A 16,240-nucleotide genomic window follows, 5' to 3' on the forward strand; every position below is an offset into this window, starting at 1 on the left:
CCTAACCAAAGAGATAAAGGATCTATACCCTAAAAACTGTGGAACACTTCTGAAAGAAATTGAGGAAGACACAAAGAGATGGAAAAGTATTCCATGCTCACAGATTGGAAGAATTAATATTGTGAAAATGTCAATGCTACCCAGGGCAATTTACACATTCAGTGAGATCCCTATCAAAATACCATGGACTTTCTTCAGAGAGTTGGAACAAATCATCTTAAGAGTTTGTGTGGAGCAAAGGATACAGTCAACATAACTAAAAGACAACCTACAGAATGGGAGAAGATATTTGCAAATAACATATCAGATAAAGGGCTAGTTTCCAAAATCTATAAAGAACTTATTAAACTCAACACCAAAGAAACAAACAATCCAATCATGAAATGGGCAAAGGACATAAAGAGAAATCTCACAGAGGAAGACATAGACATGGCCAACATGCACATGAGAAAATGCTCTGCATCACTTGCCATCAGGGAAATACAAATCAAAACCACAATGAGATACCACCTCACACCAGTGAGAATGGGGAAAATTAACAAGGCAGGAAACCACAAATGTTGGAGAGGATGCGGAGAAAAGGGAACCCTCTTACACTGTTGGTGGGAATGTGAACTGGTGCAGCCACTCTGGAAAACTGTGTGGAGGTTCCTCAAAGAGTTAAAAATAGACCTGCCCTACACCCAGCAATTGCACTGTTAGGGATTTACCCCAAAGATTCAGATGCAATGAAACGCCGGGACACCTGCACCCCGATGTTTCTAGCAGCCATGTCCACAATAGCCAATCTGTGGAAGGAGCCTCGGTGTCCATCGAAAGATGAATGGATAAAGAAGATGTGGTTTATGTATACAATGGAATATTACTCAGCCATTAGAAACGACAAATACCCACCATTTGCTTCAACGTGGATGGAACTGGAGGGTATTATGCTGAGTGAAGTAAGTCAATCGGAGAAAGACAAACAGTGTATGTTCTCACTCATTTGGGGAATATGAATAATAGTGAAAGGGAATATAAGGGAAGGGAGAAGAAATGTGTGGGAAATATCAGAAAGGGACACAGAACATAAAGACTCCTAACTCTGGGAAACGAACTAGGGGTGGTGGAGGGGGAGGAGGGCGGGGGGTGGGGGTGAATGGGTGACGGGCACTGAGGGGGACACTTGACGGGATGAGCACTGGGTGTTATTCTGTATGTTGGTAAATTGAACACCAATAAAAATTAATTAAATTAATAAAAATTAATTTATTAAAAAAAAAGAATTTGTGTGGAATCAGAAAAGACCCCAAATAGCCAGGGGAATATTGAAAAAGAAAACCAGAGCCAGGGGCATCACAATGCCAGATTTCAAGTTGCACTACAAAGCTGTGATCATCAAGACAGTGTGGTACTGGCACAAAAACAGACACACAGATCAGTGGAACAGAATAGAGAACCCAGAAATGGGCCCTCAACTCTACAGTCAACTAATATTTGACAAAGCAGAAAAGACTATCCACTGGAAAAAGAGCAGTCTCTTCAATAAATGGTGCTGGGAAAATTGGACAGCCACATGCAGAAGAATGAAATTAGACCATTCTCTTACATCATACACAAAGATAAACTCAAAATGGATGAAAGATCTAAATGTGAAACAATGGGATCCCTGGGTGGCGCAGCGGTTTGGCGCCTGCCTTTGGCCCAGGGCGCAATCCTGGAGACCCAGGATCGAATCCCACATCGGGCTCCCGGTGCATGGAGCCTGCTTCTCCCTCTGCCTATGTCTCTGCCTCTCTCTCTCTCTCTCTCTCTCTCTCTGTGTGTGTTAACTATCATAAATAAAAATAAAAAAAAATTTAAATGTGAGACAAGAATCCATCGAAATCCTAGAGGAGAACACAGGCAACACCCGTTTTGAACTTGGCCACAGCAACTTCTTGCAAGATACATCTATGAAGGCAAGGGAAACAAAAGCAAAAATAAACTATTGGGACTTAATCAAGATAAAAAGCCAAAGAAACAGTCCACAAAACTAAAAGACAACCTGCAGAATGGGAGGAGATATTTGCAAATGACATATCAAATAAAGGGATAGTGTCCAAGATCTATAAAGAACTTATTAAACTCAACAGTAAAGAAACAGACAATCCAATCATGAAATGGGCAAAAGACATGAACAGAAATTTCACAGAGGAAGACATAGACATGGCCAAAAAGCACATGAGAAAATGCTCCACATCATTTTCCATCGGGGGAATACAAATCAAAACCACAATGAGATACCACCTCACACCAGTGAGAATGGGGAAAATTAACAAGACAAGAAACAACAAATGTTGGAGAGGATGTGGAAAAAGGGGAACCCTCTTGCACTGTTGGTGGGAATGTGAACTGGTACAGCCACTCTGGAAAACTGTGTGGAGGTTCCTCAAAGAGTTAAAAATAGACCTGCCCTATGACCCAGCAATTGCACTGCTGGGATTTACCCCAAAGATACAGATGCAGTGAAATGGCAGGACACCTGCACCCCGATGTTTATAGCAGCAATGTCCACAGTAGCCAAACTGTGGAAGGAGCCTCAGTGTCCATTGAAAGACGAATGGATAAAGAAGATGTGGTCTATGTATACAATGAAATATTCCTCAGCCATCAGAAAGGACGAATACCCACCATTTGCTTTGACATGGATGGAACTAGAGGGTATTATGCTGAGTGAAGTACGTCAGTCAGAGAAGGACAAACATTATATGGTCTCCTTCATTTGGGGAATATAAAAAATAGTGAAAGGGATTAAAGGGGAAAGGAGAGAAAATGAGTGGGAAATATCAGTGAGGGTGACAGAACATGAGAGACTCCTAACTCTGGGAAACGACCAAGGGATAGTGGAAGGGGAGGTGGTGGGGGGGATGGGCTGACTGGGTGACGGGCTCTGAAGGGGGCACTTGACAGGATGAGCACTGGGTGTTATGCTATCGGTTGGCAACTCCAATAAAAAAATACAAAAATATTTATGTATTGGCACTCAGCAGTTAGCGCCACCTTCCGCCCAGGGCCTGATCCTGGAGACCCGGAATTGAGTCCCACATCGGGCTCCCTGCGTGGAGCCTGTTTCTCCCTCTGCCTGTGTCTTTGCCTCTCTCTGTGTGTGTGTGTCTCTCAAGAATAAATAAATAAAATCTTTTAAAAAATAAATAAAGGAAGGAAGGAAAAGAAGTATACATTAAAGCTGCTCCATGGGTGTCAGTATTCACAAATCAGTAATATAAATGTTTCTTTATATACCACAGAAAGACATCACATAGGCTATTTTATCTTAAGCTGGGCTAATAAATTCATTTCAAAAATAATGCTTTAATGATGCTATCTATTAATCCAATCAAATTCTATATTCCATCAGGATTATAGAATTATACTGTGTCTTTAAAGCTCCTTTTCTCTGAGAAACTCAGACTATTTTTATATATAATGAAATGTCACAGTGGTCCCAAGAATTTCATCAAGAGACAATAAGCATTCCCAAATAAACCCAATTACCCCCCACCCCCCCACATGCTAACATTGGGGAATCAGGTGAACTTTTTATTTTCTAACTAAAGAAACCTTGAGGATAATTTTAAATAATTAAGGGTTAAATGGTTAAGAGAGGGCATTCAGCTGTGTAAGTACAAAACAACTGAATTTTGGCAAACCAAGTTCATAATTTTAAGATGATTTAAGGTAAACTATGCCTATGGGAAGAAAAGTGACTTTTAAACTTTAAAAAAATATGTACAAATCATATGTGTTCACTTTCAAAAAATTAGAAGAAGAAGAATATCCATCGATAATCCCACTGCCCAGGGTAATCTCTATTAACATATTGTATATTGCCATTTGCCCCTCCAGATCCCCTCTCAATCTTGCCACCCTGCTCTGTGCCTAAGGAGACTGATCTATATGGATGTATCAAGGAACCCCTTTGCAGGCTGACTTCTGCTTGAGCTCAGTGAATGAACACTGGTAATAGAGTAAGGGCAGGGAGGGAGAGGCCAAGACATTCATTTCTTAGCACCCACACTGTACAATTGTTGTGGAAAGGCTACACGCCTTTAGAAAAGTCATAAATCCCGTCAAAAGGTGTTTCCACGTAGCTTTCCCTGCCTCACAGCCCCTTCCTCTAGCACCTTCAGGCAGACCTGCAATGGTAAGAACTTCCTATCCTCCACACCTTCACCAGCTCCCGATTCTATACCATTCCTTGTTGTTTCTCTATATCCTGCTTACACCTTGTAAATAATCCCTATATTGAATTCTCTCACATTACTCAAGTTGAGTGTGCCATCTGTATCTGTTGCTACCTTGACTAAAACCTTTTTTCCAGTTTTTAAACTATAAATTATATAACTACATATAATATATATATTTATATACATACATTTGTTTTTACATGACATGCCAGCTATTATATTGCTATACTAGAATCTATACAAATCACTATTATTCAAAAATTTCAGTTTCCGTTTTCTACTCTATACAGTGATGCAATAAATATCTATGTATATACACATATCTTTGCCTTCTTCTCTATATTATCGTCATAGGATACATTCTTGGCAGTACTATTTCTGGGATATATAAATATGCACATATTTAAGGCTTTTGATATTACCAAATAGCTTTTCATATAAGCCATAATGATATTCACCTCCCCATATAGTGAACAAGAATGCCCGAATGCCCATTATCCCACCCACTCATTAACATTCCACCAAAACATTTTTGCAGAAGGAAAATTAACCTCTTTAATTCTATTGTATACACACCACCTAGTACTCTGCAGTGAAGCTATTCCCAAAGCACACGGGATCCCTGTATGGAGCCTGCTTCTCCCTCTGCCTATGTCTCTGCTCTCTGTGTCTCTCATGAATAAATAAAATCTTTAAAAAAAATAAAAAAGAAAGAGAAAAGAACAAATATATATAAAAAGTAAGGAATGAAACAGGCTATTATGATAGAGCTGAAAGATTCTTTTCTTTACAAAATATTGTCTATAACTTTATGCTAAAACTTTAAATATATATATAATACAGAATTTACTAAGAAATAAAAATGACAAGCATTATTTGATCAAATCAATATCTATAAAAGAAACGGAAAATGTTGTCAAAGAAGGCAGAACAGACTATAGATTAAGAGCACAGTTTTAAATTCCGTTGCGGGATCCCTGGGTGGCGCAGCGGTTTGGCGCCTGCCTTTGGCCCAGGGCGCGATCCTGGAGACCCGGGATCTCCCTCTCCCTGTGTCTCTGCCTCTCTCTCTCTCTCTCTCTCTCTCTCTGTGACTATCATAAATAAAAATTTAATAAATAAATAAATAAATAAATAAATAAATAAATAAATAAATAAATTCCGTTGCCCCATTGTCCTTCCCGCCTTGCGTAACACCAACTTCCTACCTCCTCCCACTGTCCTATGAGCTTTGCTGGGGAAAAATCACAGTCAAGTAGCTGGAAGCTACTATAGTTTTATGGTCATCAACCTCAAATGGACTCTCTGCACTGAAAAGAAACTACAGAATTGTGTTTTTCTAGTTGTCTTACTTTTCTCTTCTCCACACCTCTGTAACACAGATAAAAATCTTCTCTATTCTTCTCAAACTTCTGAGTCCTGCCACACACGCCCCTCCCCACTCGGCGGTGCAGAATCACTCAGCAGGCAATCTGAGGCAATCAGACTTCTGTTTTCATAGAGAAACAAAAGCCATCAAAAGGACCCCCTCCAAGTCCTGCCACCAGAACAATAACACAAATCTATCTACGTATGAATCTTCTTTCCTACCCTCCTGTTTCAGAGGGAGAAGTGGCCTACCTCTTGTGACTTCTCAAGTGCCTTCCTCTACCCTGGATCTTCAAACTGCCTCACTCCACTGGCTCCTTCCCAACAGTCTTCCCACACCTCTCTTCCATGCTCCCTCCCTTTCTGCTCCCTTTCATTTCACAACCCACCACATCCTGACTATTTGTCCCAACAAACATCCCCTTGTCAAACTCCTCACTGACTTCCATGTTGTTGAATCCAATTGACACTTTTCAGTTCTTCACTTGCTCATCCCCTTGGCAGTATTTGATACTGCTGTCCATACCTTCTCATCTTCTGTCTACTTAACAGAGTTTTTATTTCCTATTTAGCTCATATCTCAACAGATGTCTCTCCGGATTGAATTTCCAGTTTGTAATACAATTTGTGATCATGTATTGGTGCACTTATTTAATCAGCACAAGGTAGAAAAAGTTCCAATCCTGCCAAAGTAGGTCTCCTTCTCATCCCTGCACCCCAGTCCCCTAGTTTCCTGACCCAGAGATTAGGTCTATAAGCACCATGTAAGCCTGGAGCTGCAGAGCACCATCTTTCCCACCATAAAAAATTCTGCCTGCCACAGAGTGAAGCTACACAGAAGTAACCCAAGCTGAGAAATGGAGAAAGGCAGGTTCCTGATGACACTGTTTGAATATATGGGTCTAATTAACTCTACTTAATCTCTGGACCTTTCTAGTGATAAAGAATAATACATTTTTTTTTTTTGCAAAGCTAGCTTGAATTGTTTCTGTTAATTATCAACTGAAGCAGTCCTACCTAATGCTGAGGGAGTAGGTTTTAGAAATTTCTAGAACACAAAATTGATAGGGTTTCATGATCGATTGGATGTGGAAAGTCAAATTTTCCAAGTGTAGATGTAGGCGTGGAGGTAGGTAGATAGGGTCATAAGTCCAAGTCTGACAAAAAGGAGTTCACATTTCACAAAGTTGCCACATGTAATAGTGTGAGAAATGGTGAAGATGAGAATCATGTTAAGGGACCCAAAGCTAGTCACTGAGGGGGATATTCAAAAATAAGCAAAGTCTAGGAATCAGACAGTAAAGATTCCACAAACTTTTGGTCTTGAGTAAGCCTCAGGTTGGGTAACAGATCGGGTTAGCCAAGGGAATCTGGGATATCAATTACCAAGAAAAATTCAGGGTTCTAGAAATAAATAGATCTAAGTCACACTGCATAGGTGTAGGGATAACCAGGTTTTGATAATCGAGACAAGTGAACACCCATGCAAAATAGAAAAAAGGGAAAGAAAGTGGGTTAGGTGGAACAAGACTAACACTCACTACAAAAGCCTTAAAAATTATCTTAGAAGAACAAGGACAGTTTGTTCTCTGGCTTCTCTTGCAGCCACAACTGAAAGAAGGTAGCTCTGGGTACAAAGGAAAGCAAAAAGTAGTTATTGTCACTAAAGTTAGGTGACTGTAATATAATCAATCTTATGAAGGCTGGGATAAGGGTATGAAAAGTAGATATATTGAGGTATTCTTATGAAAAAGATTAAATGAATAGAAAGTATAGAGAGATCACAGAAAAAAGATCATTCATATTCTGAAAAATAAAGCAAAGATAAAGCAGGGAAGAGACAGGAAAGCTCAAATGACTGTGGGCAAAAGCCCCAAATCAAGCCCCCAATCTAGTTTAACATTGATGCTGCTTTCCCTTGGTGAACACAAGAAGAACATAAAGTAAAAATACTGACATTAGAGATCCAGAAGTTAGCCTCAGCTTGAATGTCTTTTTATATTAAAAGTGGGTAATTCCTGTCTTATAATAATTTATTGTACTGGTGGGGTATTTCTCTACACCCTGTGTGAAGAATGAATCCTGGTTCAATTTTGGCTCTGTGCTAATTCAAACATCCTTTCCTGTCTGTCCACCATTCAAAATGAACCTAAGGGCTTTACTTGGAATTACAGAAAGCTGTCAGTACTGTATTGCTGAGTTCCCCAAACCAGACAGTCATTCATAAGGGGCAGCATGAAACAAGGTGAAGGAATATAGGAACTGTCTGTCATTCACTATGTGTTTACTTAGACAATTGAGCCCATGTTGAATTTGTCAATTAGAAAACATTTTATAAGACTTAGGGGAGAGAATTCAGGGGTAGAAGAGGTTTCTGATGAGTATGAGGCTCCTAAAAATACCTTAGGAGCCAGAGCAAGACTGTTTGCTCATGATCCTCCAGACTCTCTGATGCACTTCCCTCAATCCATCCAAACAGGTATAAAAACAATCAGAAGTAACACAGACAATCCAAAGAGCTAGTTTATTTCTATTTGTTTTAACTGATAATAAGAGTTGGACAAATGAATAAAGACCAATGTGTTCTCTCCTGCAACTAAAATATTCAAACCACAAAAACAAAAAAGTATAAAGCTACATGATAAAAAATATTCTCCTTTCATGTAGTGAAGAGGCAGCCCTGAGGACTTCCACTTCTTAATAGATGGTGCAGGTTTTCCCTATTTCTTCCACGAACTGCAACTGAAAACATATATAAAACAAACATAAGACACCGTAAGGTGGAAAAGACATGCAGATTGGCTACAGGACTTAGGATATGAGGAATTAACATGATATTTAGTTCCCTGGAGTTTTGTTTCTGTTTTGTTTGTCTCCTATATTCTCAGAATTGGAGCTGAAGAAGGTGGTAACCTGTTATGGCCTACGGATGCAGGCCAGAAAAAACCCCACAAAAATCTGCCCCCTACAGGCAAAGTACCAGGAAAGAGACAGTCTAGCAAGACTGAAAACTTCTAGATAATTACCACTCTACTCCAGCTAAATGACACAGAAAAGGCTGTGGTCCCATGCCAGGGAATTATGCTGAGTTTAAAAAGCCAAACCAGAAATTACATACCATATGATTTCATTTATGTAACATTCTTGAAATGACAGCTCACTCACAAGTTTGACAAGGTGCCTTACGATCAGAATGTCTTACGCTCATCATGTGGACCCTCCATGGGGCTGCTTGGGTGTCTTCATGACACAGTAGCCAGCTTCTCCCAAAGTGAGTGATCCAAGAGACAGCAAGGGAGAAACTACAATGTCTTTTATGACCAAGCCTCAGAAGTCACACACCATCATTTGGTAATACCCAACTTGGCTACACAGCTCAATCACAGTGAGGGTGAGAGAGGACTACACAAGGATGTAAACACCAGTTGAGAGCACTGGGATCCATCTTAGAAACCAGCTATCACAGTAGAATAGAAAATATCAGAGAGCAAATCAAGAATCCTTAGCAAGAAATGTGCATATTGCAACAACCACTGCAGCCAACTACCATCATTGGTCTGAAAGAAAGTGGAGCACATGTGATAAATACACACAATAGCTAAGAAAGAGTCATTCAATCTTTTGTCTCTTAGCATCGTTCTTGATTTCTGTGATCTGATGTTCAATCTGATCACCTTAATGTGAGAATTACTGTTGAATGTTCCCAGTTTAATTTTATATTAACAGAATTCACCGTTGGTTATGAGAACTAAGAAAGCATTTTTTCTGCTGTTAGCAAAAAAGTATTAGGATTTTCAAGACTTTTAAATGTTTCATTACAGACTTCCAGTAAGCTTTCTAGAAGGGATATTAGGAAATGTGAGATTTCTCTAGTATAATCATTGTAACACTACGGCAGAACTGGTACAAATTTTTCTTTAAAAGGATGGTTTTATAATTAGAAGAAAACAATTATAAAGTAAAAAATAAAAATTACAGAGATGTATTCAAGTTCAAGTGCTGGATCTGGAGATTTAAAAAGTAATAATATTAAGGGGAGTCTGGGTGGCTCAGTTGCTTGAGCATGGGACTCTTAATTTCAGCTCAGGTCATGATCCTGGGGTCCTGGGATAGAGGCTTCGAGTCAGGTTCTATGCTCTGTATGGAGTCTGAGATTCTCCCTCCTTCTGCCCCTCCCCCCACTCACATGCATGCACTCTCTAAAATAAATCTCTAAAAAGAATAATATTCACTGCAATAATAAGTAATCTTAGACTTTATTAAACTACTTCATTAAAAAAAAGATTTCTATTTTTAAAGTAATCTCTACATGCAATGTGGGGCTCAAATTTACAACACCGAAATCAAGAGTCATGTGCTCCACCAACTGAGCCAGCTAAGTACCTCTAAACTACTTTATTTATTTTATTTTTTTAAGATTTGTTTCTTTGACAAAAGCAAGTACAAGCAAGGGGAGCAGCAGAGGGAGAGGGAGAAGCAGACTCTCCACCTAGCAGGGAGCCAAACATGCAGCTAGTTCCCAGGACCCCAGGATCATGACCTGAGCTGAAGGCAGATGCCTAACCAACTGAACCACCTAGGCGCCCCTAAACTGCTTTATTTTTACAAAGAAACACTTATATGCAAGACCTAGTAATAAATGTTTTCTTTAAATATTATTTTAACAAATCTACAAAATCCAAATAAACATCTCAATTTCTAATAATATATGTACACTTTTTAACACCCTCAAACTTAACAATTCATTTAGAAACGATTCAAATTACCAAAGAAGGAAAAAATAGACACAGCTACCTGCCTGTGATGATTAATTTTATGTACCAAAGGGTGCCCAGATTAAACATTATTCCTGAGTGTATATGTGATAGTTTCCAGATGAGATTTGCATTTGAACTGGTGGACTCAGAAAAGTAGTTTGAACTCCTCAATGTGGGTGGGCATCATGCAATCCATTGAGGGCGTAAATAGAACAAAATGCAGGGGGAAAGGGATTTGCCCCTTTTTACTTCCTGCCTCTTAAGTTGGAACAGTCTTCCCCTGCCCTTGGAATAGTCTTTATGCCATCTGTCCCCGTTTCTCGGGGCCTTTGGATTTAGCCTGTGCCTGAGACAGGGACTATCGGAACAAGCCGTAAGTGAAAAACTATGTACCTGGAGCGCTTTCTGTTGCCTGTCACCATCAAACCTTCGTCTCACAGAGAACAACCAGGATGCAGCGCCATACGCAAAGAGAACTTAAGAGACCTGGCTCCAAAAAACACCAATGAGCTGCCTGAGTTGCCTGCCAATATCAACCAATCAGGATAGGTCCTTCTAATCAATCAAGGTCAAGCCCTTCCAACCAATCAAAATGAGGCCCTACCAACCAATCAGGACGAAGTACTTTTTTCTCTTTCCCTCATTAGCATATTGGACTGGACTGGGATAAAGGCAGAGTCTTACTGATGTTGCCACAGGCTGTGTAAAGTACTTTAAATTGGTATTGTGTCTCCGTTTAGCTGGAGCCGGAGCCCTGCATGTCCTCTTGCCTTTAGGGCCCAGTTGGTAGTTTCTATTATTTGGGGCCCAAGAACCCACCTCTAGTGACAGGATTCCACCATTAGTTTTCTTGGATCTCCAGTTTGCAGATGTTGGACTTCTCAGCTTCGTAATGAAGTGAGCTAGCTCCTTATAATAAATCTTTTCCAACATAAATCCTATTGGTTCTCTTTCTCTGGAGAACCTTGACAGTTGTAGCAAAATATGTGCAAAAGAGAAAATCATTCATAGTGCTCCCCCCTCCCCCCAAAAAATACTCTTCTAGAATTGTGGAATATTGTGTGTTCAATTATTTATATAAATCAACCAACAGATTTAAACTATACCTTTACTTTTATAAAATTTCATTATATCTTACAGTATTGCAATAAATTTAGAAACTTATTAGTCTTTAAGATGTCTACTGTAGATTTTGTTCATAGCAACACAAACATCATACATAGAACTTGAAAATTAAGATTCAGAATAATTCATCAGTAAATTATTAGTAAACTAAAATTAATACTATATCCTGGATGAAATGTCAGAGTAATAATATCCTTAAAATATAAGGGAGAGGAGTGCCTGGGTTGCTCAGTCTGGTAATCCTCGTCTGACTCTTGATTTTGGCTCAGGGTCCTGAGATTCAGCCCCAGGTGCCATCAAGTAGGGAGGGATTCGGGGTGGGGAGCTCCGCATCAGGCTCATAGAGCCTGCTTAAGATTCTCTCTCCCGGATCCCTGGGTGGTGCAGTGGTTTAGCGCCTGCCTTCAGCCCAGGGCACGATCCTGAAGACCTGGGATTGAATCCCATGTCGGGCTCCCGGTGCATGGAGCCTGCTTCTCCCTCTGCCTCTCTCTCTTTCTCTGTGTGACTATCATTAAAAAAAAAAAAAAAAAAAAAAAGATTCTCTCTCCCTCCATCTCCCCCTGGCCCCCACACAAGCCCTTTTGTGCTCTCTCTGTTTCTAAAAAAAAAAAAAAAAAAAAAAAAAGTAAAATAGTGTAGTAGTCCTCATCATATCCCTTTAACGTTCAGGTACAGTATTAGCAAAACTCATACAGATGGCAGGACAGTAGGCTGCTGTAAACTGAACCTAGTGATAGCCCCAGTCACAGCTGCTGTGCTGTGATTTTGATGTGTGCTATGTTTAATGGAACAGACTGACAGACTCTGGCATGTGGCAGGTAGCCATTAATCTGGCAAAGGTAGTCTTTTAAATCCTTACCAGGAAAAAAAGATCAGAAGCAATTCAACACTCATTTGTACCAGACATTACACATGGGTCTTGTCCCAAGATTGTATTGGCTGACTTAATTCTCCTGCTCTCCATTTCAATATAGGTCAAAAGAATTTTCATTGCTTGGACATTACACAGAATACTATGCTGGTTAGTTATATCGGGGCATTTTATTAATCAATTCAGATGATTGGGGTGGGGGGCAAGTACTCTAAATGTTCTGATCAGGAATATGTGCATTAGAAAGTGGAAGATGACCATGAAGTGACTGGAGGAACTGCCCCATTAATAAAGTTACCATACTAAGTGAGACTGGATTAAGGGGTCACCCTGAGGTGTACTATCTAAGATAAAGAAGACCTTACTGAATCTTGCATCTCCTATTAAGAAAGGCACAATGAATAGTAGCCATGTTCAGATTTTGGAGACCACGTACACATTTGAGAATACAACCATTGCTCAGATGACTCCAAATGCTGTCAGTTAAGAGTAAGGGAGGGGTTTGCAGCAGTCTTGTTGTGCTACAAACAGCCCTGGCATATAGGTTACAATCCAGCAAATACTGTGTGCTCAAAGTGTTTGTGGTAGACAAGGATGCTTTGCAGTCTCTGGCAAGTCTCAAATAACTTGCCTGACTATTCTGGAATAACAGCAGAAATTTATATATCATTTGAAATGCAGCTTCTGACTTGCTATTGGATCTTAGTAGAGACTGAGCACCTGACCATGGGACAGTAAGTGACTATGTGACCAGAGCTATTCAACAGGAATTGCATACAGTATAAGTAAATTGGGGCAGGGGAGACAGAAAGGACTAAGCAGATTCAGAGGGCACAGATAAATAACACAAACATGTTGCCCACTTGCCTGCCTCTGTTGTACCAACACCTCTCTCAGCTCACATGTGTGGCCTAGTAGATGTTCCTTAGAGGAAGAAAAAAAATTGAAGCCTGGTTCATAGATAACATGGTTGAGTATGTTGGTGCAAACCCAAAATCCACCTGGAAATAATTTTTTAGAACCATTTTATTGTAAAATAAAATGTGAAGACATAAAAATCATATAAAACAAATGTATAACCCAAGAAATTATATAAGGCAAACATCACCCTAGTCAAGAAGTAGATCTTGCCAGCAGCTCTAGAAGCTGCTTCGATGTGCTCCATCCTAGTTACAACCCTTCTTCTCACATAAATAACCACCATCTGGCTTTTATAACAATCAATTCCTTGCTTTGTAAAAATAGTTTTGTCACCCAAACATGCATCCCATCACACTATCAGTTGGTCTTGGCTGGTTTAAAAAAATTTATAACATCTTTTAAGTATCTCCTCCTCTGTAAGTTTTTCTATCCCTTTCATTTCACTTGTAGAGTTTCCCAGACTGGACTTTGCTGATTGCATGTTAATAAAACTCAAGATTTTCTTCTGTCCTCTGTTCAGAACCATAAGAGGCATATAATTCTGATTATCTATTTTATGAACTTAAAAGTCAATGATTTTTTGTGCGTATAGCCATTTATTAGAAATTGCCAAATGGTGATATGCAAATTCTATCATTTTGTTTGTTGGATTACCTTTATATTAACATGCTCATCTACTCTTTTATCACCAAGTTGTGCAATTCATATAAGAAAGCAGGATAGATGTTGGATTCCTTCCCTTTATCCATCAGTTTTCAAGATAAGGAATTGTTTCTTTGTCATTTCCAAAAATTACACACTCACATATAATCATTATGAACTCTGCAATTTAAATATTTTGATGGGGGCAGCCCGGGTGGCTCAGCGGTTTAGCGCCACCTTCAGCCCACGGTGTGACCCTGGAGACCAGGGATCGAGTCCTATGTCAGGCTCCCTGCATGGAGCCTGCTTCTCCCTCTGCCTGTGTTGTGTCTCTGCCTCTCTCTCTCTCTGTGTGTGTCTCTCATGAATAAATAAATAAAATCTTTTTAAAAATGTAAAAAAAATAAATATCTTGATGGGCTTCAATCTATTGTAATAATTGTCATTATTGAACTACAATTGTCCCACCTTTGACTACTAGGATCCCTTTAAAGCTGGATCCTGAATCATTTGACATTCTAGTAGTATTTGATAGTTTTCTTTCTATCTGGTAATATAGGACATTCTTGGCTAGTTTTGTTCATTTCTTGCTCAAATCTTAGATTTGACCATTTTTTTAAGAAGCTCTGGTTTCAAAAAAAAAAGAAAGAAAGAAGCTCTGGTTTCTTTTAATGAAAATTATAATAAGAATTATAGATTGTACCACAATCTCGGCACAAAGGATGCTTATTGTTGCTGGGTTGATCACTGCTTTTAGGTCTGTTCGGCAGACAGAATTAGAGAGGATGTGGAGAAAAGGGAACCCTCTTACACTGTTGGTGGGAATGTGAACTGGTGCAGCCACTCTGGAAAACTGTGTGGAGGTTCCTCAAAGAATTAAAAATAGACCTGCCCTACGACCCAGCAATTGCACTGTTAGGGATTTACCCCGAAGATTCAGATGCAATGAAACGCTGGGACACCTGCACCCCGATGTTTCTAGCAGCCATGTCCACAATAGCCAAACTGTGGAAGGAGCCTTGGTGCCCATCGAAAGATGAATGGATAAAGAAGATGTGGTTTATGTATACAATGGAATATTACTCAGCCATTAGAAACGACAAATACCCACCATTTGCTTCAACGTGGATGGAACTGGAGGGTATTATGCTGAGTGAAGTAAGTCAATCGGAGAAGGACAAACAGTGTATGTTCTCACTCATTTGGGGAATATGAATAATAGTGAAGGGTAATATAAGGGAAGGGAGAAGAAATGTGTGGGAGATATCAGAAAGGGACACAGAACATAAAGACTTCTAACTCTGGGAAATGAACTAGGGGTGGTGGAAGGGGAGGAGGGCGGGGGGTGGGGGTGAATGGGTGACGGGCACGGAGGGGGACACTTGACGGGATGAGCACTGGGTGTTATTCTGTATGTTGGTAAATTGAACACCAATAAAAATTAATTTATAATAAAAAAAAAGAAAGAAACCTATGTAAAATATTTGTTGCATCCAGATTGAGAGTTCCAGTTGCAACTCAAGATTTATGTAGCCTCTTTTCTATTATCTTTGTATCTCTTTTCCATATGAAAATTCTGGTTCTCAAGAACATATAGGTTGATAAAATTAATATCTCATAAGTACTCACTTATTTTATCTCATAATACACAGTTTTGAATAATAATACTAATATTACCACCAATATGGTTACTGAAAACATTTTAAAAATTCACTCACTCTTCTATTCTTAAGATAGTTATACTCCATTTACTTTGTCAGACCATTACATACTATACTTTCTCCCTCTTACCCAGTGGTGTGCTAGAACCAGCTCATACCAGCTCATACTGGTCAATTACTAAATATTTAGGAACTTTGCAAGTTGGTTTTTTATATTAAGTTATATAAACTTAACTATTACATATATTAAAGTAAAGGTAGAAAATATCAAAACTCATCAGTTCCTAATTACTTTGCTACATGCTACGACTAGCTAGGCTTTTCAGATTATTTACATGTGTTATATCTGCATGGTGGAAACTCTATATTACCATTTGTAATGGTAAGTATTGCACAAGGCTTTTCAACTCTGCATTCAGTGATATCACATTGGTTGCCTGAAATCAGCCATAGTGGGAATATTCACACCACAGAAATTGGTAAATCATACAAATTAGGACTTGATTTGTTTTTTATGATTGTCCAGACTTTAAAAAGAGATGCAAAAAAAGTTAATAATGCAAATTAAACTTAGAAGGATATAGTTTGTAGCCATTTTGAATAGCACCCCAAAAATGAGGAACTATTTGAAAACTATTACCCAATTCATCAAAGAGGTCACTTGCTGTCATTGATAAATGAGTG

Source organism: Nyctereutes procyonoides, unplaced genomic scaffold (assembly GCF_905146905.1).
Source record: "Nyctereutes procyonoides isolate TBG_1078 unplaced genomic scaffold, NYPRO_anot_genome, whole genome shotgun sequence".
Lineage (NCBI taxonomy): Eukaryota > Metazoa > Chordata > Mammalia > Carnivora > Canidae > Nyctereutes > Nyctereutes procyonoides.